Here is a 9,176-nt window from a genome sequence, read left to right on the forward strand (position 1 = left end):
TGGAAGTATGTTTTCTAAAATGGTCATCTAGACGTCGTTCTTTCGACTGAAATGACTACCCTTACAAAAACGACTTGTAACTTATTTTTCCGACTATAAACCTATACTTTTTCTATTTAGATTCATAAAATAGAGTTCAATATAAAACCATAGCAATTTGATTCACTCAAAACGGATTTAAAATGAAGAAGTTATGGGTAAAACAAGATTGGATAATTTTTCTCATTTTAGCTACGTGAAAATTGGTAACAAATCTATTCCAACCATAACTTAATCAACTTGTATTGTATATTATGTAATCTTGAGATACCATAGACACGTATACAATGTTTCGACCTATCATGTCGACACATCTATATATATTTCGGAATAACCATAGACACTCTATATGTGAATGTTGGAGTTAGCTATACAGGGTTGAGGTTGATTCCAAAATATATATAGTTTGAGTTGTGATCAATACTGAGATACGTATACACTGGGTCGTGGATTGATTCAAGATAATATTTATCGATTTATTTCTGTACATCTAACTGTGGACAACTAGTTGTAGGTTACTAACGAGGACAGCTGACTTAATAAACTTAAAACATCAAAATATATTAAAAGTGTTGTAAATATATTTTGAACATACTTTAATATATATGTATATATTGTTATAGGTTCGTGAATCAACAGTGGCCAAGTCTTACTTCCCGACGAAGTAAAAATATATGAAAGTGAGTTATAGTCCCACTTTTAAAATCTAATATTTTTAGGATGAGAATACATGCAGGTTTTATAAATGATTTACAAAATAGACACAAGTACGTGAAACTACATTCTATGGTTGAATTATCGAAATCGAATATGCCCCTTTTTATTAAGTCTGGTAATCTAAGAATTAGGGAACAGACACCCTAATTGACGCGAATCCTAAAGATAGATCTATCGGGCCCAACAAGCCCCATCCAAAGTACCGGATGCTTTAGTACTTCGAAATTTATATCATATCCGAAGGGTGTCCCGGAATGATGGGGATATTCTTATATATGCATCTTGTTAATGTCGGTTACCAGGTGTTCACCATATGAATGATTTTTATCTCTATGTATGGGATGTGTATTGAAATATGAAATCTTGTGGTCTATTATTATGATTTGATATATATAGGTTAAACCTATAACTCACCAACATTTTTGTTGACGTTTTAAGCATGTTTATTCTCAGGTGATTATTAAGAGCTTCCGCTGTCGCATACTTAAATAAGGACGAGATTTGGAGTCCATGCTTGTATGATATTGTGTAAAAACTGCATTCAAGAAACTTATTTTGTTGTAACATATTTGTATTGTAAACCATTATGTAATGGTCGTGTGTAAACAGGATATTTTAGATTATCATTATTTGATAATCTACGTAAAGCTTTTTAAACCTTTATTGATGAAATAAAGGTTATGGTTTGTTTTAAAATGAATGCAGTCTTTGAAAAACGTCTCATATAGAGGTCAAAACCTCGCAACGAAATCAATTAATATGGAACGTTTTTAATCAATAAGAACGGGACATTTCATAATTCTTCTAATTCATTTAGTTGACTTAAATGTAGACGTCCGGCTTCATGTAAATCAAGATTACATGTCTTCAAAGCCCAAAATGCTTTGTGTTCAATTTCTACTGGAAGATGACATGCTTTTCCGTAAACGAGTTTAAAAGGTATGGGGCCAATTGGAGTTTTGTAGGCTGTTCTAAAAGCCCAGAGTGCATCCTCCAATTTAATGGACCATTCCTTCGGATTTGATCCTACGGTTTTCTCTAGAATACGTTTTAAAGCTCGGTTGGTATTTTTAACTTGTCCACTTGTTTGTGGATGATAAGCGGTGGAGATTTTATGAGTTACTCCATATCTTTTGAGAACTTTCTCAAGTTGATTATTACAAAAATGAGTACCCCTATCACTTATTAAAGCTTTCGGTGTTCCAAACCTTGCAAAAAGACGTTTTAAAAAGTTGACTACAACTTGTGCATCGTTAGTTGGGAGAGCTTGTGCTTCCGCCCATTTAGATACATAATCAATGGCAACGAGAATGTAGAGATTATTATGAGATTTTGGAAATGGACCCATAAAGTCAATACCCCAAATGTCAAATACTTCACATACTTGAATGACATTTTGTAGCATTTCATCACGTTGACTTATTTTTCCGGCCCTTTGACAAGCATCACAGGATTTGCAAAGAAGGTGTGCGTCTTTGAAAATTGTAGGCCAATAGAATCCAGCATCGTAAACTTTTCTTGCTGTAAGTTGAGGCCCATAATGCCCTCCTGTTGGTCCTGTGTGACAATGGTTTAAGATTTGACTAGCTTCATCTCTGAATACACATCGGCGTATTATTCCATCGGGACAACTTTTAAACAAATGTGGATCTTCCCAAAAATAGTGTTTTATATCATTAAAGAATTTCTTTCGTTTTTTGGTACGACAACCCTTTTTCAAGGAATCCACATACTAAGTAGTTTGCATAGTCTGCAAACCATGGAATTTTATTATAATCTATCTTCAATAGATATTCATCAGGAAAGTTGTCTTGTATGGCCGATTCATTTAGAACTTCTAATTCGGGATTTTCAAGACGAGAAAGATGATCAGCGGCGAGATTTTCTGCTCCCTTTTTATCTCGGATTTGATCCAACGGATTAATCTTGGTTTAGAATCTTGTTTCGAAAATAGGTATCTAAGAGCAGAATGGTCGGTATAGACCACCGTTTTTGCTAGAACGAGATATGAATGAAATTTGTCAAAAGCAAAGACAATGGCAACGAGTTCTTTTTTAGTAGTTGTGTAATTCGTTTGTGCTCCTTGTAACGTCTTACTAGCATAATATATAGGTTGAAATCGTTTTTCAATTCTTTGTCCTAAAACGGCTCCCATTGCAAAATCACTTGCATCGCACATTAGTTTAAAACGTAAATTCCAATTTGGTGTTATCATGATCGGCGCATTAGTGAGTTTCTCTTTAAGAATATTAAAAGATTTGATGCATTCATCTGAAAAGATGAATGGAGCATCCTTTTCTAGGAGTTTATTCATAGGAGTGGCAATTTTAGAAAAATCTTTTATGAAACGTCGGTAAAAACCGGCATGCCCTAGAAAACTCCTAAGTCCTCTAACATTGGTGGGATGTGGAAGTTTAGCAACTACATCTACTTTAGCTCTATCCACTTCAATTCCTTCTTTTGAAATTTTATGTCCAAGAACGATGCCTTCTTTAACCATGAAATGGCATTTCTCCCAATTAAGAACTAGATTTGATTGTTCGCATCTAATAAGCATTCGTTCAAGATTAACTAGACATGATTCAAATGTATCACCGAAAACTGAAAAGTCATCCATGAAAACTTCCATGCATTCTTCTATCATGTCGTGAAAAATCGCCATCATGCACCTTTGAAAGGTTGCAGGGGCGTTGCAAAGTCCAAATGGCATGCGTTTGTAAGCAAAAGTACCATAAGGGCACGTGAATGTGGTTTTCTCTTAGTCTTCGGGTGCTATTGGAATTTGAAAATATCTGGAAAAACCATCAAGAAAACAATAGTAACTATTTTTGGCTAATCTTTCCAACATTTGATCAATAAAAGGTAAGGGAAAGTGATCTTTTCTGGTGGCGTCATTCAATTTTCTATAATCAATACAAACACGCCATCCTGTTACAGTCCTAGTAGGAATAAGCTCATTTTTCTCATTTGTAATGACAGTCATGCCACCCTTCTTAGGCACGCATTGAACTGGGCTTACCCATGGACTATCAGAAATTGGATAAATTAAACCTGCATCTAGCAGTTTAATTATTTTTTTCTTAACAACATCTTGCATATTTGGATTTAGTCTTCGTTGGCGTTGCACATACGTTTTATGACCTTCTTCCATAAGGATTTTATGTGTGCAATACGAAGGACTTATTCCTTTAATGTCATGAATCTTCCATGCAATGGCTGGTTTATGAGCTTTTAACACAGAAATGAGTTGAGATTTTTTATTTTCAGTAAGAGAAGACGATATTATTACAGGTAATTCAGATTCACCATGTAAATAAGCATATTCCAAATGGTTTGGAAGTGGCTTTAACTCTAATGTCGGTGGTTCTTCTATCGATGATTTATATCGATATCTGTCTTCTTCTTTTAACATTTGAATTTCTTCTGTTGTTGGTTCATATCCATTAGCCATAAGTGTAGCTAACATTTCAGTTTCATCAATTGGTTCAGTTCCTTCTCCTAAAGAACATTCTCCTGTTCCTTGTAATTCTGGAAATTCTTCTAATAATTCTGCATTTGAATCTATAGTTTGAATATAATAACATGTATCATCTGCAGATTGCAGTTGTTGCATTGCTCTATCAACAGAAAAGGTAACACTCTCGTCCTCTATACTTAGGGTCAGTTTCTTACCGAACACGTTTATCATTGCTTTGGCCGTGTTTAAGAATGGTCTTCCTAATATGAGAGGAACTCGAGAATCTTCTTCCATGTCTAGAATAAAAAAATCTACTGGAAATACTAAAGTACCAACTTTAACTAGCATGTTCTCCATTATCCCTCTAGGATATTTTACTGATCGATCGGCTAGTTGTATGCTTATTCTTGTTGGTTTCAATTCTCCAAGGTCTAGTTTAGTGTATAGTGAATACGGCATTAGATTTATACTAGCACCTAAGTCTGCCAATGCTTCTATTGAACTAAGACTACCTAGAAAACATGGAATTGTGAAACTTCCTGGATCTGATAATTTTTCTGGTATCTTATTCAACAGCACTGCAGAACAATTAGCATTCATAGTAACAGCCGAGAGTTCTTCCATTTTCTTTCTATTTGTGATTAGATCTTTCAGAAATTTAGCATATCTAGGCATTCCTGAAATCACATCAATGAAAGGAAGATTTACATTTATTTGTTTAAACATATCCAAGAATTTGGATTGCTCGGCTTCAAGTCTCTCTTTTATCATTTTACTCGGGTAAGGAAGTGGTGGTTGGTATGGTTTAACATAAGGTTTTGCCTTAACTGTGTTATCTTCATTAACGTTTTCAACTACCGGTTCTTTTTCCTTATCTTGTTCAGGTTGTGGTTCTTGTGGAGTAGGAATAGCTTCATTAGAAATTACAGGTATTTCAGGTGGTTTAAGTGTAATACCACTTTTTGTGGTAATGGCTTTAGTTGTTTCATTCCGGGGGTTAGCATTTGTATCACTTGGTAGACTTCCCGGTTTTCTTTCACCTATCAACCTTGCTAGGTTGTTCACTTCTTGTTCCAAATTTTGAATAGAAGCTTGTTGATTTCTAAATACTTGAGCATTTTGTTCATTGGTTTGTTTCTGAGATGTGAAAAATTGTGTTTGAGAATAAACTAGCTTCGACATCATGTCTTCTAAATTTGGCTTTTTATCATCGGTTTGTGGTGGTTTATTTTGAAAATTAGGTCTTTACTGATTGTAAGTATTGTTGGATACTTGTTGATTGTAGGACCTTGTTGGTTGTTGTATGGAATATTTCGGTTATAATTCTGGTTTTGATTGTAGATCGGTCGTGGCGGTTGATAATTATTCTGATAATTATTTCCAGGCCTTTGGTTTATGTATGAAACATTCTCTCTTTGTTCCATTGTTAGTTCAATACTGAGACAATCTTTTGTCAAATGTGGTCCTCCACACTGCTCACAACTAATTCGTATTGAGTGTATATCTTTAGTCATCTTTTCCATTCGTCTCTCGACAGCATCTATCTTTACGGAAATGGAATCTAAGTCATGGCTAGAATCGGCTCTAGCTGCTTTAGATGATCTAACGATATCTTTTTCTTGGTGCCACTCATGTGAGTGGGAAGTAGTGTTATCAATAATTTTATAAGCATCAGTTGCTGTTTTCTTCATAATGGAACCACCAGCTGCTATATCTATGTCTTTTCTTGTAGTGATGTCGCATCCTTGGTAGAATATTTGTACTATTTGGCAAGTGTCTAAACCATGTTGCGGACATCCTCTTAGTAATTTTCCAAATCTTGTCCAAGCCTCATATAAAGTTTCATTTGGCTTCTGTGCGAAAGTAACAATTTCTCCTTGAAGTCTAACGGCTTTAGATGCCGGAAAGAATTGTTTAAGAAAATTTTCAACTAGAACGTCCCATGTATCAATCGCCCCTTCAGGTAATGATTCCAACCAATCTCTGGCTTCTCCCTTTAAAGTCCAGGGAAATAACATGAGATATATCTGTTCATCCTCAACTTCTCTTATTTTAAATAGTGTGCAGATCCTATTAAAGGTACGAAGATGTTCATTTGGATCTTCCTTCGGTGCACCACTAAATTGGCATTGATTAGTTACCATGTGTAGGATTTGTCCCTTGATTTCATAATCTGGCGCATTAATGTCAGGTTGAGTAATTGCGTGACCTTGGCCAGTGCGTTTAGCTCTCATTCGGTCTTCCATACTTAAAGGTTCCAGATTCTCCATAATTGAATTTGTTGAATCTGAATCACTAGAGGATTCTGATTTAATGGTAGGTTCCTCAACAATCTCTGTTTGAATGATTGGTGGTTCCGGAGGAAAGATTAATGGTTCAGGATCTATGAATTGTCCCTGAATATTCTCCGGATTCTCAATTGTGAGGTCGGGTTCAAAAAATGGATTATCGGAAATTTGAATTGGAGTACTTGGTCGACTGGATGACGATTCTAAATAAAAATCAACGGCGACAATATTTGCTAGATGTCTAGATCGAGTTACAGGTGGTGAACGTACAAAAGGTGGTGAACGTTTTGCTCGGTGCATTCACTGAATATCTTATTAGTTATAAAAATAAGAAAAATTATATAAGTTATCAAATTAATAGACTTTTCTGATTTTGCCCACGTTTCGAATAGCCAAAAGATGCAGCAGAGGGGCAGGATTCGTTTGGTCTCAATATAATTGAGTACTGTTTGGCTCCAATAACCCGGTCCACGTACAAATCCAACTATTACTACGAACCAGAAAATTTTGATGTCTATCAATTTAACTACTTAAAATAATTTTCGTTTAAATTTAAAGAAATTTTAGATAAGAAATAGATAAAAACTAGAGCGTCGAGAAATAAGAAAGAAAAAGAGCGCGTCGAAAAACGTAGAAAAAAAAAATATAAGGGTCGAAAAATAATAAGCGTCGAAAAATAAAAATAAGAAAGTAGCGCGTCGAAACTTAAAAAGGAATTAAAATGTAACGACCCGACATCTTAAATCCCAAAAACGCGTACCACAAAAAAAAAATTCTATGTCAGTGCATCTGGACGGCGTCCAGAATCCTGGACGGCGTCCAGCTCAGAAAGATGGGACGGCGTCCAAGCAATTGGGACGACGTCCCAATGGTCTTCCAGCTACTGATCACGGGTCCAACTCACACGAGCGGAAAACCCGCTTCCCGACACTTTTAAACGAAAATTTTTTTATCACAAGTCAATATAAGTGAAACTAAGAGATTTTCATCATCAAATCAAGTTTTACATCAACGGGCCCACATCGCCCATTTTACGAGTTTCGTTCAAAAATAAAAGTTTCGACCAAATATAAGTTTAAGTTCCAAACGACACTAGAGCATGGTGTTTGGGGTTTAACTACCCAATCTCGATCGAACTCCAAAAGATAACACACAAAAGCATCCCCTAACAAAACAAGCAGGAGATCACTAATCCAATTGAACGCTCTTACCCTTGTCAACGCCCGAGCCTATAAAAAAGGTAAACAACGAGAGGGTAAGCAAAGCTTAGTGAATGCAATAATTATACGAATACATATATAATATACCTACTTGCAATCACTTACACAAATACCGCAAACATGCTAGCAAACACAATTAGCTTATCGTCACAAATACAAGCTGTAACCTCCAATAATCAAACTAGCATAACACAAGCATATATAACATGAACAATGTAATATGCTTACACTATAACACAATGACCATGGTTAACCAATCGTACAAGGAACGGTGTTTAAAGACCGTCGGTGTTCACAACAACCATTAGTGCACTTAACACTTTGCACACTAACCCCACGGGTGGCATCTTAACACGTCGATGCTTCACCCCGGGTGGCACCTTAACACTTCAGCACTTCACCCCGAGTGGTGTCTTAACACTTCGACACTTCACTCTTCACTTTACTTGGAGTGTCATCTTAACACATCGATACTTCACTCCCGAGTGGCGTCTTAACACATCGACACTTCATTCGCCATGTGGACGTGGTGTCTTAGCACATCGACACTTCACATCTCACACTACACAAATAAACACATTATATATCTACGCATATAATTATTCCACTCACCTTAGAGTCTTCGTGAAAGATAACCGAACTTGCAACTTCAATGTAACGTACCTATTACATTTTAGAACATAATCAAATCACAACATAAGTCGGTCAACCAACTCACTCAACATTCTAGAGTCCTTTGACCCAAAGTGCAATTCCGACCCATATTGCACCCTTAACCCTAATAGTGGGTTAACTTCACCCAAAACCCTAACTCTAGCCAATTAAGGTCTTAACACACTTTTAACCACATAGTTAACTCATTTTCATACATGCAAGACAACCTAGGTCATCAAAGACCCATTTGACCCATTTCTAGGTCAACACACCCATTTGGGTCACCCACAACCCAATCACACCTACTAACATTAACTATAAGTGTACTAGTGATTTGCTAGGCCTTTAAGACCCATTTGCACCATTTACCCTTTCAAAACCCTAGGTTAGTTACCATTTGGGTCTTCATGACCCAAACTTACCCAAAACCCCCAAATTACTCGCAAATGGGTTTTATGTGCAACACTAACCCAAACCCTAACCCTTAAACACATTAAACTAAGGTAATCAATTTTAGGGCTTACCACCACAATTAAAACGAAGCTAACGAGGAGATGAACAACTTTAATGCTCGAGCTAGAACCCGAAACAAGCTTCTTCCTCTCCTATTTGAGCTTTCTCACACTTAAATGCACTCTCACTCTAGAATTGAAGTGGATGAGGTTTGGTGGTTGGAAATGGAGTAATGAAGCTCAACAAAACTGACCTAGAGCCTTTAAGTTGTCCACCAAGTAAGATTACCAAAATACCCCTTTTTAAAATATCAAAAACATAAAGGCTGGTTCGCCAGACCATCTGGAC

The 9,176-nt window shown here is 36.2% G+C and overlaps 1 non-coding gene across 1 annotated transcript; it reads left to right on the top strand.

Moving 5' to 3' along the window:
* Nucleotides 1-5,992: 5,992 nt before the first annotated feature.
* Nucleotides 5,993-6,099, top strand: LOC139887353 (small nucleolar RNA R71). Its single transcript, XR_011773188.1, has one exon. It is a non-coding gene; the product is annotated as a small nucleolar RNA R71 (small nucleolar RNA).
* Nucleotides 6,100-9,176: the final 3,077 nt, after the last annotated feature.

Source organism: Rutidosis leptorrhynchoides, chromosome 1 (genome assembly GCF_046630445.1).
Source record: "Rutidosis leptorrhynchoides isolate AG116_Rl617_1_P2 chromosome 1, CSIRO_AGI_Rlap_v1, whole genome shotgun sequence".
Classification (NCBI taxonomy): domain Eukaryota; kingdom Viridiplantae; phylum Streptophyta; class Magnoliopsida; order Asterales; family Asteraceae; genus Rutidosis; species Rutidosis leptorrhynchoides.